Source organism: Panthera leo, chromosome A3, assembly GCF_018350215.1.
Source record: "Panthera leo isolate Ple1 chromosome A3, P.leo_Ple1_pat1.1, whole genome shotgun sequence".
NCBI classification, from domain to species: Eukaryota; Metazoa; Chordata; class Mammalia; order Carnivora; family Felidae; genus Panthera; species Panthera leo.
Genome location: NC_056681.1, coordinates 64,937,073 through 64,950,850, shown reverse-complemented (window position 1 = coordinate 64,950,850; position 13,778 = coordinate 64,937,073). Strand labels below are relative to the sequence as shown.

The 13,778-nt window shown below is 38.3% G+C and overlaps 1 protein-coding gene across 7 annotated transcripts in view; it reads left to right on the top strand.

The window, feature by feature from the left end:
- The window catches only part of SRBD1 (S1 RNA binding domain 1), a 204,855-nt gene that overhangs the window by 175,036 nt on the left and 16,041 nt on the right, over window positions 1-13,778 (top strand). The window lies entirely within an intron of this gene.

The following is a 13,778-nucleotide window of genomic DNA, read 5'->3' as shown; positions in this document are numbered from 1 at the left end:
AGAGTGAGTTCTCTACAGCAAACGGCCTTTGTTTTGGCATAATGGAGACTTAAAAAATATGGCCATATTTAACATGACAACATTTTTCAGAAGTTCCGCATTGCTGAGTTATGTGACACATTATTTTATTTCAGTGAGGAATGAAACCATTATTCCTGGAGCAGTGTCAAGCTAATAAACCCTGGTACTAATGGTGAAGTGTGTGTAATGGAAATTGCATGGCACTCTCCTCTGTTTGTTTTGGAAATTAACAAGACACAAATGACTAGCACCTGGCTTAAAGCTTGTGCTTATCTAAAGATAAAGCCCTTTTGGAAGTAAACAGCCAACTCTCAGATTTCTAATAAGTATTGCCCAGCTAGGTTATTACAAAGTCTAAGAAATGATGTACTTTTAATGAGCATACATTCCACAGAATGATATGGCGGAGGTTTTTGAGTACATGGAAAGATTTAATGCTAGGCATTAAAAGAAAAAAAAAATTAGCACCACATTGAATTAGTTTAAAAATTTTTAATTAGTGCAGAAACTGTCTCGCTACAACACTAAATAGTTTAAGGCTTTTAGTGAGTTAAATAACAGTAGGTTTTAAGATAGTATTTTAACGTTCATTGAATCTGAAGTGAGATTTTTAACTTGTTTTGAAAAATTTATATTTGATTATTTTAGTAAATGGAAATTGTTTTCTTTTTTAAAAGATGTTTGAAATTATACATTATATACCACATGTAGAGAACTTAGAAAATAGGGGAAAAAGAAGAAGTGAAAAATAATATTCTGTCAACATCAAAACAGTGGTACCTGTTTTTCCCCCAGCATTTTGTCATGGAAAAATTTAAGCATAAAATTGAAAAAACAAAGTTTACAGTGAATTCCTGTATACCCACACCTAGATTTTATCATTAACATTTTATTATGCCTGTTTTTCCACTTACCTGTCCATCTATTTGTTCCTCAGTCCTTCTTATTTTATGTATTTCAAAGAAAATTGCAGACATCAGTACACTTTCAACTAATACTTCAGTATGCATATCATTAACCAGAATTCTGATTATTAACAACATTTTTTCCTTTGAGGTAAAATTCACCTACGATTAAATTTTAAGTGTATATTAGCTGAGTTTTTGGCAAATACTTATATGTGTATAACCCAAACTCCTCTCGAGATCAAACAAACAAACAAACAAAAAAAACCTTGCCATCATCCTAAAACCTTTCCCCATCCTGGACAATCCCTGTCCAAGCCTCCTGGAGCTAACTGCATGTTCTGACTTTTTCTGCCAAAGGTTACTTTGCCTCTTCTAGAACTTCTTATAAATGGTGCCATACAATTGTACTCTTGTGTAAGCCTTCTCTCAGCCTAAAGTTTAGAGATTTTTATCCATGTTGTAACAAGTTTGAGTGGCCTGTTTCTCTTTATTGCTAATATTTCGTCGTATGAATGTACCACAGTTTACTCTCCTTATTGAAATACCTTTACTATTTCCAATTTTGGGCTATTATGAGTAAAGCTGCTATGAATATTCTTATACAGTTTTTGTTGTTGACATTTGCTTCCATTTTTCTTGGAAAAATACTTAGGAGAGGATTTTCTGGCTCCATAAGGTAGGTGAATGTTTTAGTATTCTTAGAAACTTGTAGCCAATGCCATTTTGCACTCCCATTAACAATATATAAGAGTTCTGGTTACTGTGCACCGTTATCATCATTTGATGTTAGTCTTTTTCATTTTAGCCATTCTCTTATGTGTGTGGTAGAATCTCTTTGTGGTTTTGATTTGCATTTCTCTGATGACATTGAGTACTTTCTTGCGGGCTTATTAGCCATTGACGTACCTTCTTTTGGAAACTGTTCATATCATTTAACCATTTTCTGATTGAGTTGTTTACCTTTTTATTATTGGGTTGTGGGAATTTTTTAAATGTATTCTGGGTATTAGTCTTTTGTGAATATATGTTTTGTCCGGGGTTGTCGTTTACCTCTTTATTTTCTTATTGGTGTCTGTTGATGAGCAGAAGTTTTAAATTTCGATGATGTCTAATATATTGATATTTTCCTTTTATAGTTATTGCTTTCTGTGTCCCGTCTGAGAAACTTTTGCTACCTCAAAACATTTTTCAGTGTTTTCTTCCAAAAGCTTTTAGGTCTGTGATGCATCTGAAATAACAATTCATGTATGATTTGAAGTAAGGATCAAGGTTCATTTTCTTTTGTCCATTATGAACATTCAGTTATTTTGGCACCAAGTTTGAAAAACAACAACACAACTTTGTTTTTTACCCGTTGCTTTGGTGGCTTTGTTGCAAACCAAGTGACTGTGTAAGTGTGGGTCTCTTTCTGGCTCTCTTCTTGTTTCATTGATCTGTTGGTCAGTACCATACTATATGGGTCTCTATAGCTTTATGCTAAGTTTTGAAGTATGAGAGTGTTAGTCCTCTAATTTTTTTTAAATACTACTCTGAATATCATAGATGATTTGTATTTTCCTGTACATTTTATAGTGAGCTTATCAAGTTTCATTAGAAATGATTGAGTTATGATTGGGATTACATGGAGTCTGTAGGTGAATTTAGGAATAGTTGATGTCTTCATAATACTGAGTCTTTTCACCATGAATTTATCACATCTTTTCACTTATTTTGGTCTTTCATTTCTCGCAGCAGTGTTTTAAAATTTCCACTGTACAGGTCTTATCTTGCATGTATTTTATGTTTTCCAACTTATAAATGGAAGTTTTTGAATTTGTTGCTAATTTTTGCTAATATGTAAAAATACAATTAATTTTTCATAGCAACTATGTATCCTGCAGCCTTGCTAATAAGTTCACATACTAGTTCTAGTAGGTGTTTGTAGGTTCTTTAAGTTTTCCTACATAAACAATTATGTTACTAGCAAATAGATGGAAGCTTTACTTCCTCTTTTTTAATCTTAATGCTTTTTCTTTTTCTTGCCCATTGCAATGGCTGGGACCTTTAGGACTGTGTTGAATAGGAGTGTTGAGAGTGGACTTCCTTGTCCTGGTCTCAGTCTTAGAACATGGTTCTCGTTTTTTTGATATTAAAAGAAAGTGTGGTCTCATGTTATAGTAATTGTGTGTGGTCTCATATTATAGTAATTGTGTTTTAAGTGTTTGTTGTTTGAGAAGATGCATGTGTACTGCACATGATTGTATACACTTCTTGCAACAGCTGACATCTTCATGGGTACTAAGTCAGCATTTTGTTATATGCAGCTCAGTGTCTTTTTAATAATGTATATTTTTGTTTGTTTTCCTAATATAGTTCTAATATAGTTTATAAATTTTTCAGCTTGCCTTCTAACATAAGCACAATTTTTTATTTTATTTCTGCCTATCTCTCTTTTTAAAAAGCTGGGTAATATTCCATCACATGATTGAAGTATAATTTGGTAATAGCAGTGGTTCCTCATGATGGATGGATTCCTAGAAGTGGAATTACTCTGCCAAAGGGTTTGAGAGTTTATGTGGCTCTTGATATATGTTGCCAAGTAACATACCAATTTGTAATGCCACCAGCAGTGTTGAAGCTGGAGAAATCTTGAATTTCTCCTTTTAAGCAGGACTTTTCTGCCAGTTTTCACATGGGCCACTGTCTGCATGTGGAGCATAAAAGCCCTACCAGCCCTACCTGTCTCTATGCTTCCTTTGGGAGTAACCTTGTCTCTCAGAAGGAGGATACTTGTAGACTATTTCATGGGAAGTTGTTTTCTACATGAAGTTCAACTCCGGACCTTTAAAATCTGGCAGCAGAACTAGTAATTTATCTGATTAAGCTTACCATCCCCATTATCCACCTCGGAACGATGATAGTCATTTCTGGCTCTCAAACATAGTATAGACGTCACTCAACATACGTAGCTCGTACTTTCATATAGTGTTACACAAGGATCTTCCCAGGGAAGGAAAGCTCATAAAGCTTATGGGTAGGTCATCATTGGTTTGACCTCAGTTCTGTAAAAGTAAGTTCGACTGCAGTAAAGTTCATTTTTAGTTACATCAGAAAACCGGTAGGAATGTAATAATTGGCTTTCATGCCCCCCCTACCATAATGTCACTCCCAGATATACACCAAGATATGAAGCTGTTAAGTCTTTTTACTTCTGTATTTATGGTATTCTTTCTCACATAATATTTAGAAATCGTGATACTTTTTAACCTAACTTAGTCATTTAGTGGTTCTTTAAAAAGTCTATTTTTAAGCTATTTTTATTATTTATATTACTTTTTAAAAGTTTTATTTTACCAGTTTTATTTACATGTAGGGATTCTCTGTTAAATATTGAAGTGATTTGTTGTGTGTTTTCTAGTTTGTTTACCTTTTTTTATCTCCTTACAATGCTATTTTGTTTTTGAAATATGGATGTTTAGCTTCTTTTTGCTTTTATGCAAATTGATATTCTCTTAATATAACTGATCTCTAAGATCAATACAGTATTTCCTATACTTTTTTCATATTCTTTGTGGTTTTGGTTTTTTACTCTATGAATTGTATTGATGATTTTATTTATTGTTTGGAATGTACAGAGCATTGTGGTAGGGCCTGAAGAATATGAAAATGAATGGAGGCACTTCATGCTTTCAGGGAACCTACCAAAGTAGAATAAAACTTACTCACAAATAATCATAACAGAGGTCAGCAGTCAATGCCCTTTGTGAAGCACAAAGGTGTTCACCGGACTGAGAGGTCATTGCCCAAGGGGATTGTCTTGTAAGGGCAAGATGACTTGAGGCCATTTGGGTTGAGAAACTGAGAGGATGAACTGCTCTATCTGAGATGAGGAAGACCATGGTTGGAGCCAGGTTTGGGGGAAAGACCAGGAACTGGGTTTAAAGCATGTCCGGTTTGAGGCATCAAGCAGGGAGTTGGATGCACGAATCTGGAGTTTGGAAGAGCGGACTGGGCTGAGGATATTAATTTAAGACCCATGTATTTATGCAGGTCCTTAAATCCATGAGAAAGGAAGAAACAACCACAGGGGTGACCAAAGTTTGGTTAGTTCTTCAACTGCTCTTTTCCTCGTTCCCTCCAGTAACAGTTTCCACTTCCTCCTCCAGTGTCTCTGGTGTTCATGTTATTTTTGCCATTCATATCCAGTTACTGTCTTTTATACCCTTCATCCAGTCTGTCAGACAACAGTATTGGCTGTCCTTTTATTATTTTTAAATTTTTTTTATTTATTTTTTTAAGCAGACTCCACGCCCAGTGTGGAGCCCAACGCGGGGTTTGAACTTGTGACCCTGAGTTCAAGACCTGAGCTGAGATCAAGACTTGGACGCTTAACCAACCGAGCCATCCAGGCTCCCCATTCGTTGTCCTTTTAAAATATACCCAAGGTCTGACCACTTTTCATCAACTCTTGTGCTGTCATCTTTGTCTCAGTCACCATCATCTCCACCTGGATTACTGCATTTAGTCTAACAGGTTTCTCTGCTTCTACCACTGAGCATCTATCTGGATAGTCTAAGCACGACAGACAACTAGATTCTTTCAACATGTAAATCAGAGTGTGTCACTCTTCAGCATAAAACCCTGGTCTCAGTTTCACTTAGAATTAAGGCCAAGTCCCTATGCCTTCCAATGCCTTTTTGACCAGTTTCCTATTTTTCCCTCCCTTGCCCGTTCTACTCTAGCCATGCTGGCCTCCTTGCTATTCCTTGAACATGTCAAGCCTGCTCCCACATTAGGACCTTTACACTGTCTGGTCGACCCTCTTCCTGGAACACTTTTCCTCCAGATATCTGCACAGCTAACTACTTTACCTCCTTTACCTCACCAAGACTTTGCTCACATGCCACCTTGTCAACAAGACTGACCCTGACTACCCTACTTAAATCTGGAAGCCCTTACCCATAAGCCTGGTAATTCTGAGCCCCGTTACTCTGTTCTTTCTCTTTTTCCTACAGCACTTATCACCTTTATCATACTTTACAGCTTATATATTATGCTGGTTATATACGATCAGTCTCCCTGAGAGCAGGAATCTTTGAATGTATTCCAAGATTGCAGAACAGTACCCTGGAATACAGCAGGCACTCAGAAGGTATATGTTTAATGAATGAATAATTCTGTGAATACGAGCCTCGGTTAGTGGAAAGAAGTAGTGCCATTAACATTCATTATGCAACAAGAGAGGAGGACCAAGCCTTTGTATTTGTTGTTTTTGTGCGGGGCTGGTGAGGGCGGATGGGAGGTAAGAGATATAAAGAGAGGGAGAAAGGAGGATACAAATTTCAGCTTTAGATACGTTGAGTTTGAGTTGCTAAAATATTCATGAGAACCTCTCTTGCAAGCAAAAGGAAAGGTAGAGCTAGAGTTTAGGAAAAGGGCCTGGACTAGACATGATGACACATAGGATTGGAATTATCAGTGGAGAGGCAAGAGATAAGGAGTCATGTGAGCAGAGGCACTCATCCAGGGAAGCATGTAGAACAAGAGGAGAAGGTGGCTAAGGTCAAACACTTGAAGAATATCTACATTTAGAGGGCCAGAGGAGGGAGAGAAGTCAGAGAAGATAGAATATGAAAACAAACATCATGAAAGAAGGTCAGTAAGTTGATGGTGTCACATATGGCAGAATGGGTAAGTGGTTTAAGGATGTCACAGTCAGGGGGTCATTAGATGGGAAATTAACTTTAGTAGAGTGTCAGGGAAAGAAGCCAATGTGTAAGAGACTGGGGAAAAGCAAGCGGTAAGAATTAGAAGCAGGTAATTCTTCTGAGAAGTTTGGCAGTGAAAAGAAGGAGCCATGTGATGGAAGTCCAGGAAGAGGTAAGATAAAAGGTGGTTGCTGCTTTTAGCTTTTAGGGAGCGTAGAATGAAGAGACTGCAGCGATAACACATCTGTGGCCAAAACAAGAAGAGTAAGTAGTAGAGACATGAAAGATACCAGAGCCAGTCATAAAATTTTATAAAGCTAACATGCCTTATTCATTTAGCTCACTCCCCATCCCTAACCCCTACCTTTAGAGGTGAGACAACTATACAAGGTGGAGAGGTCAAGAGTCCTTAGCAGCCTGTGAGGAGTGAGGGTGGGGAGAGGAACAGAATCACCAGATGGAGCAGTAGCTTAGGGAAGTATGGATTAGGATGAGTAAAGATATGAAGACATCTAAGGAAGGGGATTCAAAGGTATTTTTGAATCTTTCAGTGAAGTAGGATTTAATGGAGTAAATGTGAAAAAGGCCCTGAAACAAGTAAAAGAGATTTAGAACAGAATGGCTTCAAAGGATTACTGAAGGAAGATCGATCTGTAGCAATAGTAGGTTTCTTAATCCCCTGTTCCACTTAAATCTGTAATAGGGATTCTCTGTGTTTTTTTCATTGACATTTCCCAAAAGCCTTGCATTATTCCTTACTCTCTCTCTGTTACTTAAAAATATCTTCTAGTAGAGGTGGGTACATTTCTGGGATGAATATGCTATTCCTGCTCTACACCCTGTTCCTCTCCTAACATGAGAAGATACCAAATGCGGTCACTATCAAGTTGCTTCTTTTGAAATGCACAGGCCCTCATTCTGAAAAACATAACGGAAGGGAATTCTTTTAATGCAATATTCAGGAAACATATCTGCAGCAGAGCAGCATAAAATCCTGCAGACTCTATGTGAAGAATTCATTTCCTACAGATCCCTTAATAAAATAAATAGGCCAAGTTTCCTTTAATGGAGGAGGTAATGTTTTCTCCAGAGGAAAGGCAGAGTCTAATTTCAGCCATGTGATGATAGAGAATAACAGTCAAATCCAGCGTATTCCAGCTACTCATTTCTTTTTCCTTTCCTTAGGAAACACATATACACATCTTGGTACTTTTCTGTGCTAAACACATACCATCTTTAAGGATATGATATCCTTAATCCGAATGATCGTTATGGATGTATGTATGATTATATTTAAATATATGGTTCCACTTAAATCAGGTTCCAAACCAGCTTTTTAATTGTAACCCAGTTAAGAGATCAGGCTTTGGAGCTAGTTAAAAGCTTAGGGTTTGAAGTGTCATAGATCTGGTTCATATCTTGGTTCTGTAAGCTGAGTTCTGTTAGTTTAGGCAGATTGCTTCACCTACCTGAGACTCTGTGTACCTTAAAAAGTGGGAATAATAATACACCAACCTCATAAGATTGCTCTGAAGTCAACAAGATGATGTTTCTAAAGTGCCTGATAATGAGGGAGATACTCAATGAATGTTTATTATTTGTATTGAACTATTAGCTATTCCCCAAACCTGACTGAGCTATATTTTCTTGTCCCCAACGCTTTAAACATCTCTTTTCCACATTCTACTGGTTGAAATTCTTAAAGACCTAGCCCAAATGTCACCTCCTGTATGAAATCTTAGAAGGATACTCCTCTCTGGAAACGAGCTCTTTCTCCTGTATACAACTTCTGTACTTCACAAAGGCCACTTACTAATTATTGCCCTGCGTTACGGTTATTTGTAAGTTTTATCCTATTTTGGCTAAAAATGAAATGAATGAAATGTCTAGCTTTACTTCACTCCAGATATTTTTTCTCTCATCTAAAGTGGCTGAGGTCAATGCAGTTGCATAAGCCAAATTATTGATAGAACATCTAGAGCATCCTTTCTGCAATTGCCTATCCCACAAGTTGAGTGACATTTCAGAGTCCCTTATGGATTGAAGGTGTTTTCAGACCTCCCCAAGTTGAATCCCATGCCTTCACAGAGCATTGTGTCCAGAACCTTCCTAGATTTTACAGACTAGAAAAGAAGAGAGACTGTGAAAGATTACTTACCATTTTCTGTCATCAACCAGAAATTGTCATGCTGTCCTCATGTGTGAGTGATTTCGTTGTGTTGGTGATAATGGGTCATGAGGAAAATTTCTGCTGTACTATGAGTAGAATGAAGTCCAGAAACAACCTATTTAGGGGTTGCCACAACCCCATGCCTCTTCTTTTTTGCCTTACCATTTTGGTTGGTCAAGAGAGCCAAAGACAAGTATCTGATTTCTCCTTTTTCTTGAATAAGGTATTAGGAGGTAAAGCTTTGTGCTGCGCATTATGCTGATTTGTACATGTCACCGTGAGACCTGGCACTGTCCCAGAGAATGTCCTGCATTGAGAATTTGATTCACTGCAGATAGTTAACCTTGAAAGTTGTGATGTTCTGAATTTAGCTTGAAAAAAATTCCAGGAAATTTAATGTCAAGACTGTCACGTGGCGCTCATGTCGATAAAGTATTGGCTGGTATTTAATTGTCATTTCCATTTTGGCCATTAGGGAGACATTTTAAAAGACTAGTTTCTGGAGGTGGTTAGTAGCCTGCATAGCAGGAACACACACGCAGCACCATTCTGATGGACTAGGCAAATGTGTATCAAGGAATGATTTGTGTCAGTGGCTGTACTGTGCCGTACTAGCACTATCATTTCCTTTATTACTGCCGAAGCACCTATTCCTGGCCCTTACAATCAATGCTGAAAGTATGTTTTCAGAGAGTAGACGACTATCCATTTAAAATCCAGGTCAGGGACAAGAGTGATCATGTAACTTGACAAAATATTTACTTGGGGAGGGCGAGGATATCTTCTATACAAAAGCCCAGTGATGTGTATTCTTAATTTACTAAAAACCTGTATCAGGTTTTTAAGACCAACAGTTGATAAAAGGGTACAGACTTTCAGTTATGAGTAAGTCCTGAAGATCTAATATACAGCACGGTGATTATACCTAACAGTACTGTATTATGTACTTGAAAGTTGGTAAGTGAGTAGATCTCAAATGTTCTTACCACAAAAAAAGAAATGGTAAGGGTCTCCTGGGTGGCTCAGTTGGTTGAGTTGTCCAGCTCTTGATTTCGGCTGAGGTCATGATCCCAGGGTTGTGGAATCGAGCCCTACATTGGGCTCTGTGTTAATCATGGAGCCTGCTTAAGATTGTCTCTCTCTCCCTCTGCCCGTCCCCTGCTTGCACACACTCTCTCTCTCTAAAAAAGAAGTAAATACCTAAGTAAGAAAAAAAAAAAAAAAGAAAGAAATGGTGATTATGTGACCTGATGGAGTTGCCACGATGGTAATCATTTTGCAGTTATGTAAGTGTCAAGTCAACTGGTTGTATACCTTAAATTTGTATAGTGTTTTATGTCAATTATGTCTTAATAAAGCTAGGGGGTAAAAACAAAAGTAGAATTAAGCCAACAGATACACAGGATTCTGTGATGAGATAAATGGATAAATGGATCCCAACGAGTGTTTCTGGCCCAAAAGCAGTTGGGGACTAGGGTTTGGGGAGGCCCCGTAGAGGTCCTTCCTTGTCCCTGGCACGGAGCTACAGTAAGTCAACCCAGACAGTGACAAGTGGCCCATACTGAAGACCTTTAACGAGTGAGCACATCTTAGACTCGGTTTCTTTCCCATTCCTAGTCAAGGATTTAGCATCTCAGAACTGCTCTTTTGGAATGATTTTCAGAGCCTTCATCACATTCTTCCCAAACTTAGCTCTCTGCCCAGCAAGAGCTAAGTTTTTGGCTAATGAGCAGCTGTAGTGCAGGGAGTTTAGATTGTTATTTTAAAACGAAACAGAACAACAAACAGCAGCATTAGAGCAGTGAGGTTTACAGATGTGACATACTTAGCTTTGACTGTGAGCAACCCAGAAGGCGCAGGACTTGAGGTGATTTGTAACTTTCCTGAGCTCACACACTCACACACCTCCTCACATCTAAACTTCACCGCAGCTTGCTTCTGCGTTCGCATGCCAGCTCACTTCCGCAATGATAAAAACATGTCTCTTTGTGGGGAAAGTTGCCTGAAAAGAAACCCAACAACAAATAAATGCCGTGAAAAAAAAAAAAAAAAGTGAAGATTAGGTAAACAGATGTAAGAAATTATTTGCACATTTGAAAGGTGCATTTTTCTGGGCTTGCCTCACAAGAGTTGGCAGCTTTGGGACGTGAAAATTAAGACAGAATCGTTGCTGACTTGTGACAAGTGATGTGTTAGCATGTGTGTTACCCAGCCGGTTACCCTACGTTAGTTCCTGTGGAACTGTGACTGCCTCTTCAGAGAGATACACAGCCTCATAAGAGGGTGGCCAAGCCTAAACTATTAAGGTAAGTGGGCAGGTTATAAAAGTGATTTTAGGTTTTCTTTTCTTTTTTCTTCTTTTTGGTAGTTAAAACCCCCAAACATCAGATCGTAATTCCCAGGAAGTAACATTTATCACATTTTTGAAAGGGCCTTCACAAAAGAGCCGGTCAAAGAGCATCTGCCCATTTGACAACCAGATGACCAGGCTGTGGGCTCTTAGGAAGGGACTGTCATGTCTCATGCCCTGCTCGCTGTCCTGACACACCCTGTTTCAGGCAAGTCTGGTGGAGGGAACTGGGAACTTGAGGAATCTGAGACAGTACCTGACTGTCCCCTAGCTCTGTCTGGAAGCGGTACAGTACCAGACTACCTGGGTTCACACCATGCCTGTTTGATCTGGGAAAGTGATTTAATCTCCCCATACCTCAGTGTCCTTGTCTGTTCAGTGAGGAAAAGCATAGTACCTGTCTCATGGGATTACATGAGTTAATATATCTAGAATTCTTAGCCCCTGGGGCAGAGGAAGCTATTGTTGTTGCTGTAATTATTATTGCTGTTTTCTCTAAGTTTATGTATTTATTTATTTAGGTAATCCCTACAACCCAACGTGGGGCTCAAACCCATGACCCCAAGATCAAGAGGCGCATGCTCTTACAGCTGAGCCAGCCAGTTGCCCCTTATTGCTGTTATTTTTGTTGTGATTGAGGAGGGGCTGTCAAGCTGAGCCTTTTATAAAAGAAAAGGGGGATGTGGTTTATAAACATTGGTCTCCCAGGAAGAAATTGTTCTACCATGTGATCTGGCGATAATTTGGGTCATTTAACATTGCTAATTAACATTAACTCTGGGTCTTGGGACTAAAGAAAATGCTGTGGTTTCTGTGCTGCGTTGTTGGATCAACCTGTTAGCACCCAGTGGAGGAGGAGTGGCAGGGACTTGCCAGCCAGCCACAACATTGCGTTTGCTTCAGTCTCTCTCATCTCCAAAGTATCGGCCCTCTCCTTCTCTCCTCTTCTTCAGGCTTAGATCACTCAGTCTGGAGCCTGAAATTCAGTAGGGTATCGATCTAGTCTCCCACTGTCTCCCTCCTCCCTTTCCTGTCCCCAGTCTCACTATGGATTTTAACTTTAGCCTGTCTTCTAACTCTCTGTGGGACCAGAAGCAAATTACTTTCACCTCAATTGCACACTCTCTAAATGGAATAAAAATGGCTCTGCCCATTCAGAGGACAGCTAGGGGTTTTATGGAAATGACAGATGTTTAGCATTTTCAAATTCCTTGAAAGGAGGATTCTTTGGCAGTACCAAATTCATAGTAAAAAGGCTGTTTTCTCAAGGAGGAAAGGCCTTACCCTAATACCTGAGCTTTATCTCCTAGTAGTGCCGGAGCTATTTAATTTCAGCTCTGCCATCACTAGCCTGTATGTTTTTGAGGACTACTTTTTTTATTTGCTCTCTTCTTTCAAATATTCACAGGCACTAATCCACATTATGGCTTTACAGCCAGTAAATTAAATTATATGAATTCTAAACACAGTGTTTTTGAGCTGTAGAGAGTGTACAGCCTTTGAAACCACTAACTTAATTTTGTCCAACTTTTACTGAGTAACTCAAAAAGAGCCAAACTTTTTCCTTTTGAATTTGGTTTGAAAAAAAAAATAATAAATTGTTCCCAGGCAGTGGTCCTTGGGTGCCAAAGTTTAGCCGTGATCTAAATCTTCTGTCTGCATTGAATATTCCCCAAACTAAAGGGTTAAGGAGTGTTAATGAAGAGGTGATATATGAGAGCTTTTTCCTTACCTACATCCTTGCGGTCTCCGATGTGTGACTTGGGGCACATCACTTAATCTATCAGAGTTTTGATTCTCTTGTCTGCAAATCTATATCCACAATAAATTTTTGAGAGAGTTCAATGAAATCATCTTTACTGAGCACTTTCAAAGTGTGTTTATCTGCAGGTAAAATCCTACTTCCTGCTTCTAGAAGACCAGGTGGAAGTGGAAGATTATTTATTCTGACATATTGTCTTTGCTTAAAATTAGACTTAGTAAGCTCATTCGAGGCAGAGGCTCTGTCACCGTCTTTCATAGTCTTCTTCCACAGTAAATAAATACTTAGTGAAAAAAGCTGAATATGCTTCTCTAAATTATTTTTCAGATGCTTCAAAATGCCTTAGCATTTTGTCACATTCCTTTGAAGAGCTGTGTGTGTGTGTGTGTGTGTGTGTGTGTGTGTGTGTGTGTGTGTGTGTTTAAAGCAACCAGACTCCATGGGAAGAGGATGATCAAGCTGAGTAATATAGGATTGTTGGGGTTTTCTCTGGTTCTTTTTATTCGAGAGGAGGTGTTGTTGTTTTAAAAAATGTAAGAAAACTAATTTCCCTTTGTCACTTATAAGTTTATTTCTAAGGCAGCTCCTAAAACAGATTTTAGAAATGATGTGATTACATCATTTCAGTGCATGATGCCTTCCCATTTTTATCTACTCATACCCATTTGGATGTATATGTATATACATTTTTAAAATTACAGTTTTAATTATATTATCATCACACAGTATACCATAACCTAGCAAGTGGTTCTGAAATAGGAAAAGCCACATAAAAATCAATACTACTTATTCTTTGTGGCATTGGTTATTTATTATTTCACTGATCGTAGATGTTTTGTTTGATGCAACTGTGTAAGCACACTGGCATTTTTTTTATAAA